Below are 13,171 nucleotides of genomic sequence, written 5' to 3'. Positions count from 1 at the left end.
ATTTAACATGCATGAAAGGACATCTTATACCCTATGGAGAGCCCCAAACTCAAAATGGTCCAAACTTGGGGACTTTAGCTCGTAAATCTTAAACTAAAGAGATCTAGAAAAACACTAGCCAAGGTATAATCTTTATACCTAAAAATGATGCACAAAGGTGGGAAGTTTCTGGATCTATAATCTTGCTAGCACTTTCTTCTTCTTCTCTAACCTCCATCTTCAACTACAAGAGCTAAGAACACTCAAAACTTGCAATAAAACATACATAAGCCACACACACGATATTAGGGTTTATGAGGGGGTTGGAGGCTGATAAGCCTGACTCCTGTGATCTTTGGTACGATCAAGGAGGGCATCATGGATCTTTTGGACCATGATGAGAGACTGAGTACATTCCACACCGAGGTGGCGACCATGATGGGGTCGCACACACTAATGTTCAGGGAGTTCCGAGCTTGCGGAGCTCCAGACTATCATGGGGTTGGGTACCCCATTGCTAGTAACAGATGGTTGGCGGATGTCGCCAACGCTTTTCGTACGTGCTGATTTCCCGAGGGGGACAAGGTCTGACTTGCATCTTGTCTTCTGAAGGACAAGGCACGTGACTAGTGGGAGGAGGTCGGACATGCCATTGGTGATGATGCAGCTCTTGATGCTATGACTTGGAGTGACTTTTCGGCCAGGTTCAGGGTCGAGTTTACACCTGTGATTGAGGTGCAACAGCTTGCTAGGGAGTTCGAGGATCTCTAGCAGACGATTGAGACTGTGACCGAGATCACCGTTATGTTCAGGGAGAGGGCCCTTCTCTTTCCACAGTACGTGGCGGATGAGGAGATGAAAAGGGCGATATCATGAGATGTTGCGGAGTGACATTCGACAGTTTATGAGCCGATCCAGCTACAGGACGCTAGAGGATATGATAGCGAGAGCTAGGGAGAGGGAGATTGATTTAGAGATGGAGAGGAAGAGGAAACCATATGTTGTGTCTGGTATAGAGGGTTCAGGCAAGAAGCCCAAGGTAGATTCCTGAGGGAAGGGCCAGCAAGGTTGAGGCTGCTGTGGCAAGTGTGGTAGGACACATGATTGATCTTGCAGGGCGGGTAGTTCAGGCTGCTTTAAGTGCGTCCGAATTGGACATGTTAGCAGGGATTGTACTGCTACCACCACCACCACTGCAGTATCTGATCTGATTTGCTTTCAGTGTAATTAGAGGGATCACAAGAAGGCCCAATTTATTAGTTTAGCAGCATCATCAGGACGAGTGGTGGACCCCTCCTGCTACATTGAGGATTACTAACGGCCGCCAGGGCCGGGCGGATGCGCCAGTGGCGAAGAACAGAGCCTTCCAGTTGACAACGAAGGAGGCACGTGCAACACCCGACGTGGTGATGGGTATGTATCTTCTCCTTGTTTCTTTATTTATATTGATTATTGCTTATGTTTATGTGTTTCATTATATGATCGTTCTTTGTGAACGGTATATCTGCTCTGGTATTGTTTAATTCGGGGGCTACCCGATCATTTATGTCGCTCGCGCTTAGGGGCTCCGGGGGATATGGATTGCCCGCTTGATGTGGAGATAGCAGATGATAGGACCGTTAGGGTGGCGAGGGTTCACCGAGGATGTACACTGGAGTTGTTTGATGAGCAGTTTTTTGTGGATCTAGTCCCTATTCCGCTGTGAGGGAATAAGGTTATAGTCGGTATGGACTGGTTGAGGCCCGATGGGGCAGTGATCGACTGCGAGCAGCAGCTAGTGAGGGTTTGGACTCCTAGTGGGGGAGGGTTAGTGATTCAGGGCGTGAGACCGTAGGGTGGGCCGACTCTATGTTCAACCGCGAGAGCGAGGCGCTACATTCAACAGGGTTGTGCAGGTTATGTCGCCTATGTCATGGATACCCGGGATAAGGCTAAGGCGACAGTCGATGACGTACCGATCGTGCGAGAGTACCCGGACGTATTCCTAGAGGAGCTGCTTGGGGTACCTCCGGAGACACAGGTTGACTTCAGGATTGACCTTGTCCCTGGTGTGGCTCAGATAGCCAAGGCACCATATCGGTTGGCTCCTCCCGAGATGCAGGAGTTGTCTACGCAACTATAAGAGCTGCTAGACAAGGGATTCATTAGGCCGAGTAGTTCGCCATGGGGAGCTCGGATCCTGTTTGTAAAGAAGAAGGAAGGGTCACATAGGATATGCATAGACTACTGACAGTTGAATAAGGTGACGGTGAAGAACCGTTACCCCCTCCCGAGAATTGATGATTTATTTGACTAGCTTCAGGGTGCATCTTGGTTCTCCAAGATTGATCTGCGATCGAGTTACCACTAGATTTGAGTCAGGGATGACGATGTGCAGAAGACATCTTTTAGGACTCGCTATGGTCACTATAAGTTCGTGGTGATACTGTTTGGTCTCACCAATGATCTATCCGCTTTCATGGACCTCATGAATTGCGTGTGCAGACCGATGCTGTACCGGTCTGTGATTGTTTTTATTGATGATATCTTGGTTTACTCCAAGACTCGGGAGCAACATGAGGAGCACCTGAGGGAGGTGCTGGAGACTCTGAGGAGGGAGAGACTTTTCGCAAAGTTCTCAAAATGTGAGTTATGGTTGCACGAGGTGCAGTTTCTGGGGCACTTTGTCAACCAGAAGGGTATTCTGGTCGATCCGGCCAAGATAGAGGTCGTGATGCAATGCGAGGTTCCGAGGTCTCCATCTAAGATTCTAAGTTTTCTTGGTTTAGCGGGTTACTACCAGAGATTCATCTAGCATTTCTCCAAGATCGTTGTTCCTTTGACCAGACTGACCAAGAAGTCAATGACATTCCGCTGGGGGCCTGAGCAGCAGGCAGCCTTCGAGACTCTCAGACAGCGGTTATGCGAGGCACCGATTCTGAATTTGTCGGAGGGAGTTCATGACTTCATGGTTTACTGTGATGCTTAGATCACAGGTATGGGCGTAATATTGATGCAACAGGGTCACGTGATAGCTTATGCTTTGAAGCAGTTGAAGCCTCACGAGGTGAACTATCCGACACACGATTTAGAGCTGGGGGCTATGGTTTTTGCCCTCAAGATTTGGCGACATTACGTCTATGGGGTCCATTGTACCATTTACACTAACCACAAGAGTTTGAGGTACCTCATGGATCAGTCGCAATCTGAACATGAGGCAGCATCAGTGGTTAGATGTGGTGAAGTACTATGACTGTGAGATCCTTTACCACCCGAGCAAGGCCAATGTGGTGGCTGATGCTCTGAGCCGCAAGGCAGTGGCGGCTCCGATTCGATACGTATGTATAAGGATGACAATGATTACTTCGTTGCTAGAGCATATTTGGGAGGTGTAGGTCGAGGGCCTGAAGGAGGAGCGCGTTTGACTATGTCAGTCGTGGATTGTTGACCCTGCATGGAAGGGTCTTGGTTCCGTACTTGGGCGGAGTACGATAGGTTCTAATGGATGAGGCCCATAAGTCGAGGTTCTCTATTCATCCTGGGGAGACGAAGATATATTGGGATCTTCGCCCTGATTACTAGTGGCCCTACATAAAGCGGGACGTAGCATGGTATGTAGAGTAGTGCTTGACATGCAAGAAGGTCAAGGCTGAGCAGTAGAGACCACATGGCAAAATGCAGCCTCTAGACATTCCCGTGTGGAAATGGTAAGATATCACTATTGACTTCATTACGAAGCTTCCCAGGACCGCACGTGGAGTAGATTCGATATGGGTCATCGTGGATCGGTTGACCACGAGTGATCACTTTACCTTGATCCAGGAGAGTATATCGGCTGAGAAGATGGTCGAGATCTACATGTGTGAGATAGTGGAACAACATGGAGTGCCTGTCTCGGTGGTGTCAGAGCGGGATGTTCTTTTCACTTCCCGATTTTGGAAGCGGTTTCACGCTGATATGGGTATTCGTCTCCACTTCAGCACCGCTTTCCACCCTCAAACGGATGGACAGAGCGATATGACGATTCAGACTCTCGAGGACATGCTACATGTGTATTGGATTTCGGTGGCGGTTGGGATACGTATCTTCTGTTAGCCAAATTTTCGTATAACAACAGCTACCACTCTAGCATAGATCGACCTCCTTTTGAGATGCTCTACGGGAGGAAGTGTAGGACCCCAATCTGTTGGGGCAAGGTCGGTCAGAGAGTCATGTGGAGTACTGAGGTAGTACTCAAGACCACTGAGAGGATCCAGCAGGTCCGGAGTGATAAGATTAGAACTTAATCTTGAAGATCGATTAGATCTTAAACAGGTATAATAAAGATTAAACAGCAAGAACACGAAAACAATAAACAACTCAAGAGTGAATCAAACGTGTCGAATGATTATAAAACAACCCTCAGAAGAGCTCGATCAAGAACATCAACTGTAGAGGGTTAAAAGGTTTACAGGAATGATAAAGAAAATCAAAGCTATCGTAATTCTCTCTATTGTATTCTAGATCGTTAACCTAATATGCATGCAAGCATATTGTTATATAGTAAACCTAACAGGCTCACGGTTGGACAGGCCCAAATCGGAGTACAAAATAATTGGACTATTAACTGAGCCCAATGACGCAATACTAAACGAATCTGCAACCCAACAATCTCCCCCTTTGCGTCAATTGGAGCGAGATCTTCACTTCATGCTTGGGCCAGCAGCAGCGGCAGGTACCTTCTTCTTTACAGTCTGAAACAGACGAGAGATAAGAGCAAGTATCGTTTGTCTGAATCGGATGTACCACTGAATCATATGATTGAAGTATTTGATATCATCCGCTGCATTCTCTTTACACCGATGGATGATCGACAGCACATGCTCTAGACAAGCAGTGGTATAAAGATGTTTATCCGCTAAGGCAAAGAGACATTTCTGTCCTTCTGCTCGAGTGAACATGACCGAATTACGCCTCGGGTCAATCTTGCCCATCTTCATCTGATTGAGATCACTGGCCGAGCCAACATGAGAGATCTTCGGTTTCTTCTTGAAGACAGTGGCTACCTCCTGATCCATCAAGGCGACCTCCATGATATAGCATACTAACATCCTTTTGAGATGGTCTATAATCGGACCATATTCAGCTTCATTCGTCAAGAGGATGTTATGTAGAACAATCCAGTCATGGGGGTTGAGGTTCGGTAGATCTGCTAAGGATATAAGATGTTCGGTTCTTGCAGACCCTCTGATCACCCTGAACCGAACGTTGATGAATCTCCCTTCGGTATATGGCTTCAAAACCCGAACATTAACGATCTTCTGAGCGCTCCATGTTTGGTACTGTGGTTGAGCAGCCTTCAGATAGAATTCGATTAACTCCCGATCAACCTCAGGATTAGGATGAGGGACTTCAAAAATGTTAGAGAAGGCGTGGAAGATAAACGCCTTTCGGGTTAAGGGCATGTCGAACTACGAGTCGACAGAGTTGTAGCAGTCGAAGGAGATCACCGGTTCGAGCCAAAGGATGCTCGGAGTATCGATAGCCTCCTTTATCATTCTCTCTCGAGTCCAAGCAGGGAAAAGAGTCTTCCTGCTCTCGAGGAGATCGTGGGCTTCTTTCTTCTTGCGTTCGGCTTCTTCAGCTTCTCGCGCCACACGAATGTTATCATTTTCAACATTGCGACTATTTTTGCGTTTCAGCAAGTCAGCAATGGTTTCTTTATCATCTTCATCTTCTTCCTCAACTATCTTCTTTCCTTTATTCTTCACACCCGAACCCGAAGTTTGACCAGTAGGAGGAGGTTCGGTTGTGTGAGCAGCTTTTGAGGAAGGAGGTGGTTGAGATTCGAACTCCTTTTCTCCCCCTTGTTTCGGAGTGTACACGAAACTAGGCAGCCCTTCTATTTTGCTGAGAAGATCTAGGGCAGGGGCGAGTTTTTCTGCAAGGGTTCGCCTCACAGAATGGTTCAGAATGGGATCGTGCGCTTCCAGGATGTTAGATATTGCGGAGTGTACATCCGAAACACACGTCCTTATCACTTCCTGTTCGGATCGAAGAGCGTCAATTTGTTGTTGAGAACTTGAAAGTTGAGCACTCTTGACCTTGAGGGCAGTGGTCTTCCTTGCGAGAGCATCCATCAATGAGTTATCATAAGCAAGATCCTCCTGGAGTTTAGAGAGGCGCTCATCGATAGATGTCCGAAGGGAAGAGTTGTCGTCACTGATTGTTTGGCGAATGGTAGCAAACGACTTTAACTCTGTTGAGACAAACGTGGCCAATCGTTGAACAATCGGTTCCAGCGTCGTCTTGGTTGCAGCAGCACTCTCCTGTAGAGATTGTAATAAGGCAGAGGCGTCGGAGAATAGTTTATCGACTTTTTCGGTCGTCGCCTCGCAAGCTTTTGTCGAAGCGTCAATTGCTGCAGTGGCAGAAGCAACATAATCATGTTGAGCCCTTGAAACGGCATCAAAGATCTTCTGAAGAGCGGCTTCAGAGAGAGAGGATTGTGAGTTGGAGGATGAAGCAATAAGCAGATCAACCTTCTCATGTAGCTCCTTAAGATGTTTCTTTGTTACTGGAGCTTCCTCATCGTCGTCGCTTTGGACCTGAAACGGACTGTAGTAGACCGAATCGAAGGTCATATTTTCCCCTCCAAGGAAAGGGTTATCTCCGTCAGAGGCATGACTAGGAGATGGGGGTAATGGTGAAACTGGAGGTGTAGTGGTTTGAGTAGGTTCAGGTTGAGTGTGAGTTGGGGTAGGTTCGGGTGGTTGTTGAGTATGGGTAGTTTCGGTTGTGTGAAGGGGTTCGTTTTGAGGTGGTGGTTCGGTTGCATCGGTATGAACCCCTGTATCAGATACGTTGGTTGTAACCTTTGCGGTGGCTGTTGTAGTTGTATCAGTGAAAATGGGTGGTGGTATAGGGAAAGAGGTTTTAGGAATGGTGGTAGAGGGGTTTATGGTGGGAATGGAAGTAGGAACTGTATGAGTAGCGGAAAGAATGGGTGAGATATGGATTTCCATGTCTGGGGTAGGTGAGCGGGGTGGGGTGTTGCCTCTTGGAGGGGTTTCGCCTCGTTGAGAGCCGTCCGAATCCGAACTCTCGCCTTCTGAGTCACTCGAAGAGGAAGCAATTATGAGTTTGCGCTTCGGTTGAGTCTTTCGCCTCTTCGGCTGCGGGGATTGTACGGCTGTGGTTGGTTTCCGCTTCCTGGGAGAAGGACCTTTAGCCCCTTTGGTCACTTGCTTCCCTTTATCTGCCTTTTTGCCTCGATGAACAGGCTTATCAGCATCATGGATGGACTTGAGCATTTCCTGTGTGAGTTCCCTCGGCCCTGACTGCTTGAACTCCTTAATAGTCCGGATGATCCGGCTGTCAGATGGAACATCGCCGTACATGGTCTCCGGAATAGAGCCAATGAAAGAAAACTTTGATGCATCTGAGACGATAGTCTTCGTGGTATGAAAAGTACCGATCGAAGACATCGATGCACCGGCAGCAGTGGGGACATCAAATTTATCCATTGCCCATTTTGTGATGAGAGCCCAAAACCTTGCATACGACACCTCAGAATGTCGTGAAGAAGAAAAGAGGCTTTGGATGAGTTGTTGCCAGAGAACCAACCCATAATCAACGTTGATCCCGTTGTAGACGCCGTACATGATCGACAGGAAGAGTCGACTAGAGCCGTCGGATCCTGAGCTCCGTTCAGATAAACCTTTAAAAAGAACAGTGAACATACCGTTCCACTGTAGCGGCAAGCAGGACTTTTTAAACTTTGCAACGGAGGTGAGCGTCTCCGTATACCCCATGTTGTAAAACATAGTATAGAGATGGCCAATCGGAATCGTCTCCGGATTAACCCTGGAAGGGTCAGCAGCAAACCCTAGCAATGCGCCAAATCGTTGCTTTGAAATCGAGGTCTTGTGATCAGAAATCTTGAAGAAAACCCTATCGACTACTTTATCGTATTGTGCAGTCGCATACACCTGCGAGAGGAGCTCCATAGGCACAGATTCAACCCTAGAAAGTGCAGGAGTGATCGGCGAGTACTTCAAGCACTCAATAATCGGGAACATGTAGGAATCGTACACCTGAGGGGTTAGATCGATCACCAAACATTGGTGAGGGCGAATGGGAAGGATGTGTGAGGTAGCATGAACAGATGATGATTCTGCCATTGTTGAAGTTGGGATGAAGAAGATGAACAGTAAGGGTTTTAGGGAATTGTTGCTCTCTTGGGAATTCGGATGCAGTAAAGAGGTAAATGGGAGTGGAGACTGCCTTTTATAGTGGATGAAAGGAGAGAGGAAAATCTGTTCAAATCTTCCTTCGAAATACGAAAGGGTCTCCTGGAATGACAGATGCGTGACAGTTAAGGCATGCGATGATCACGTAGGAGAGAGAGAGTGTCAGATTCCTTGTAAGACGCCGCATAAGAAGCGCCGTTTCTGAAGAAACCGTTTCAAATCCACACGCGCCTTTATGTGCCAGAGAGGAACCGCTTGAAATTCGCACACGCGTCCATTATGTCAGTTAAAGAATGGGCGTTTCAAATTCGCATGCGTCCCTTTTTACCGCCGTTTGAAATTCAATCCATTTATCTCCCGCCTGAGTCAGCAACCCTTCATCTTATCTTTTTAATGGCATCTTATGAATAAATCTCCCACGTGGATTATTTTTGACCACGACTTGTAAAAAAAAACCTCTAATTCAGTAAAACAGCCTGTAATTATTACTACCAGAATTTTGGAAAATCAAAGATTTTCGTGCTAAGAGTGTAAAAAGAAAAGAAATAAAGCAACTCTTTTTAGGAATAAATGTGATGTCAATAATGACACGAAACAAATGATCCCGGGCACGAATCTCTTCCTTCAAGGTCAAGAGAGACCTTAAAGTGTTGATGTGGTTTCCCGTTGAATGACGATCAAACACTTATTAATAAATGTTGAAAGTCTTCTTTTAATTAGGCTACTTAAGGGTGGCTTTCGCTTTGATGCAACAATTCTAATCTTGAAATAAGAAAGAAAGTGAACAAAGTACTTGTGAGACCGGTGTAGTCTGTTGAACAAGTAGGTAGGAATTAATTTTAAAGTGGCTTGGAAAATATGAAATCTCAACAAAAAACTGTAAAACTGGATCCCAAGGGAAGAAATGTTATGGGTTTAACAATTTCATAGGAATCACACAAAATAAAATTTGAGATTTCATCAAGGTACATTCGTCAATTCTTTGGTGAAAACTTGAGCAAATTAATTGTTCACCTTCAATTCAGATTTGGTGTTGAATTTTGGGTTTCACTTAGCTCGCAGTGGCACAAAACTAAGATCATAAACACAGTTGTTGTGTAACCATAAACCTCAGTGGTAATTTCTGAGAGTCTCAAGGGTTACGTTGAGGAAACGAATGTAATGGAGAAATGTAATGGAGATGGTGTAAGAAATTAAAGTACCTCAGCTGCAAAAATAAGGACCAAGCAGAAAACTCTTATCTCATATGAGAAGAGAGTGAGGTAGCTCACGATTAGAATAAATGTGGTAGCCTAATTGGGAAGACAAGGTTTGTGTATACCAGGTCATTAAGGCTCTTATCCAAAATCTTATGAGGCTTGGGACACATACAGCAGCATGCTTCTAGGGACACTTAACTAATCCAACAATTTTATCCCATAGACGAACGAACACACAAAGAAAATAAAAGAAAAAATATTTTTGGAGTTTTGGATATAAAAAAAAATAATAATAATAAAAAAAAAAAAAAGAGCAAGAAAAAAATGAGACTTAGAAAGATTAAAAAAAAACTTTGGAAAAATTTGGTAACCGAACCCGAACATTCGGTAGGTTTCGGTTTAGGAAAATTTTGAAAAACCGAACCCGAGCGTTCGGTTGGTTTCGGTTTTGGAAAATTTTGAAAAACCGAACCCGAGCGTTCGGTTGGTTTCGGTTTTGGAAAATTTTGAAAAACCAAGGAATTGAGGCTAGTAATAAGAAAAGAACTTTTGTCAATAAGATAAACGATTTTGTACATGAAATTTACAAGCAAGAAAACTACATTTGAAGTGATGAGCGAGGGAGATGATTCAACCGAACCTTAACGTTCGGTCAATTTCGCTTCTTACGATTGAGGTTGAGAGGTAGTTTGAGGTACTGACTCTGATTCCATCATACCTAGCCCTTGTAGTATTCTGTTGAATGACGCTTCAGGAAGAGCTTTGGTAAAGATATCAGCCAGTTGAGCAGTGGTTCTATCAAAGTGTACTTCGACGTTTCCATCTTCCACATGATCTTTGATAAAGTGATACCTCAGTGCTATGTGTTTGGTTTTGGAGTGTTGCACTGGATTATGACAGATCCTAATTGCACTTTCAGAGTCACAATATAATGGGATCTTCTTCATATTGAGTCCATAGTCTCGAAGTTGACTCTGGATCCAAATCACTTGAGAGGTGCAGTATGCAGCTGCTATGTATTCAGCTTCGGCAGTAGACAAAGACACGCACGTTTGTTTCTTTGACTGCCAGCTAACCAACTTTCCGTCAAGGAATTGGCAGCCACCAGTGGTGCTTTTCCTGTCGAGTCCATAGCCTCCAAGGTCTGCATCTGAATAGGCTTGAACGAAGAAACCTGAGTTGGAGGGATACCACAGACCTAAGGAGGCAGTTCGCTTGAGATATCGTAGGATGTTCTTCACTGCAAGCATGTGAGGTTCGCGTGGGTTTGCCTGAAATCTAGCACAGTAACACACAGAAAACATAATGTCAGGCCTGCTAGCAGTGAGATACATCAGTGAGCCTATCATTTGTCGATAGAGCGTGATATCAACAGCAGGTTTGTCCAGGGATGGGGTGAGCTTGGTGCCGAATGCCATTAGGACTTTGACTTTGGAATCTCCCATCATACCAAACTTTGCTAGGAGAGTCTTCGTGTAAGCTTCCTGATTAATAAAGATGCCTTTGGGTCCCTGTCTAATATTTAAGCCAAGGAAAAAGTTAATAGGATCCATTGAGCTCATTTCAAATTTAGTCTCCATCAGCTTTCTGAATTCAGCTGTTAGGCTGGGATTCATTGAGCCAAAAATGATATCATCGACATAAATTTGAACGATCATAAGTTGGTTACCTTCCTTTTTGCGAAAGAAGGTTGGGTTAACCGAACCTTGTTTGAATTTAGACATCTTTAAGAATTTAGTAAGCGTTTCATACCAGGCTCTCGGAGCTTGTTTCAATCCGTATACAGCTTTATCCAGAATGTAGCAATGATTTGGATATTTTTCGTTCACGAACCCAGGAGGTTGCTCCACATACACTGTTTCTTCGAGTTCCCCATTAAGAAATGCACACTTGACATCCATTTGGAAAACTTCAAAGTTTTTGTGGGCAGCATAGGCAAGGAATATTCTGACGGATTCAAGCCTAGCTACAGGAGCGAAAGTCTCTTCATAATCAATCCCTTCCTCTTGACAATATCCTTTCACTACTAGACGAGCTTTGTTCCTTATGACGTTTCCTTCCTTGTCCATTTTGTTCCTAAATACCCACTTGAGACCAACAACCGAGGCTTCTGGAGGAGTTGGAATGAGGCGCCGGACTTTGTTCCTTTCAAATTCGTTCAGTTCGTCTTGCATTGCTTGAACCCAATCGGAGTGATCAAGAGCAGTGTTAACTGTCTTCGGTTCAACTTTTGATACGAATGAGTTAAACATGCAAAATTCAACTTTGGAAAATAAGGATGTCTGTTTTGCCTTGAGTTGTGATCGGGTTAGAACCTTTTCAGAAACATCACCAACAACTTGAGAGATAGGATGATCTCTGGTCCATTTGGTGAGAGGAGGGTAGTTTGGATCAAAGGTTGGATCCAGTTCAGCATTGATCATTTCTTCTGGCTCGGATTGGCGTTCGTAGTCGAATGACATATCAGCTTGCTCCCCCTCGATAGATGAGCTTTTAGGAATACTTTGAGAATCTTGAGCTTCAGAGGTTTCTTGTGGTGCTGGGCTTTCAGGCGTTGATGCACCTTCGGATGGTGAAGCACTCTCGGTTAGCAAATTGCTTTCGGTTGGCAAAGTGCTTGGCTCCCCCTCAACTTGTGAGCTTGGCTGGGATGATGATGGTGGATTCTCCCCCTCGACAGAAGCATTGGGTGATGGAGGTTCGTCAGAGTTTGATCCTCCTTCATTTATTCTCCTGGCAGCTTCTTCGACAATTTGCCTCATGTGATCTACTTTATTATCTGCTGCACCTGCTTCTGAGAGAGTGGCTTTCTCTGGTTCGTCGAATAGCTCCAGAAACTTCTCGTATAGATTAGCGATCGAGACCGTAACCTGGCCAGTTTGAGGAAAGATTTCCCCTGCAGTGTTTTCACTGGCCTTTAGCCTTTTGACATAGCTATCATCGAAGGTCATGTAGTAAGTCTCTTCAATTTTCTTTGAACGCTTGTTTAAAACCCTGTACGCTTTAGAAATGAGAGAATAGCCCAGAAAGATTCCCTCGTCGGCTTTGACATCGAACTTGTTGCGGTGTTCCTTAGAGTTAAAGATGAAACACCGTGAACCGAACACGTGGAAAAATTTGACATTGGGCTTTCTGTTGTTGAGAATCTCATAAGGTGTGAGCGTGAATCGTTTGTTGAGATATGACCTGTTTTGTGTAAAACAAGCAGCAGAAATAGCATCAGCCCAAAAATAAAGAGGTAAGGAAGCAAAACTTAGCATGGTTCGTGCAACTTCACACAAAGATCGGTTTCGTCTTTCAACAATTCCGTTCTGTTGAGGTGTGTAGGGAGCTGAGAAGTTATGACTTATTCCCTTTTCTGTCAGGAATTCTTCAAATTCTCTATTTTTGAATTCCAGACCATTGTCGCTCCTGATGTTGCGAACGACCTTCTTCAGCTGTACTTCAATCTGCTTGAAAAACGCCTTCAGCTTGTGAGTCGCTTCAGATTTAAGCTTTAGAAAGAACACCCATGTAAAACGCGAAAAGTCATCAACAATAACAAGTACATACTTGCTACCACCAATGCTTTCGATAGATGATGGACCACACAAATCAACATGAAGTAATTCAAGTGGTTCAACAACTTTAGTGTTAATTATAGATGGATGACTTTGACGACTCTGCTTCCCCATTTCGCATGCAGCACACAAATGATCTCTATCATACTTGAGCAGTGGAAGACCTCGAACATGACCTCCAGTGACAAGTTTGTTGATGTCTTTAAAGTTGAGATGAGAGAGC

Source organism: Lactuca serriola, chromosome 2, assembly GCF_051521515.1.
Source record: "Lactuca serriola cultivar US96UC23 chromosome 2, Lser_US96UC23_V15, whole genome shotgun sequence".
Lineage (NCBI taxonomy): Eukaryota > Viridiplantae > Streptophyta > Magnoliopsida > Asterales > Asteraceae > Lactuca > Lactuca serriola.
Note: the sequence above shows the minus strand (reverse complement) of the source record.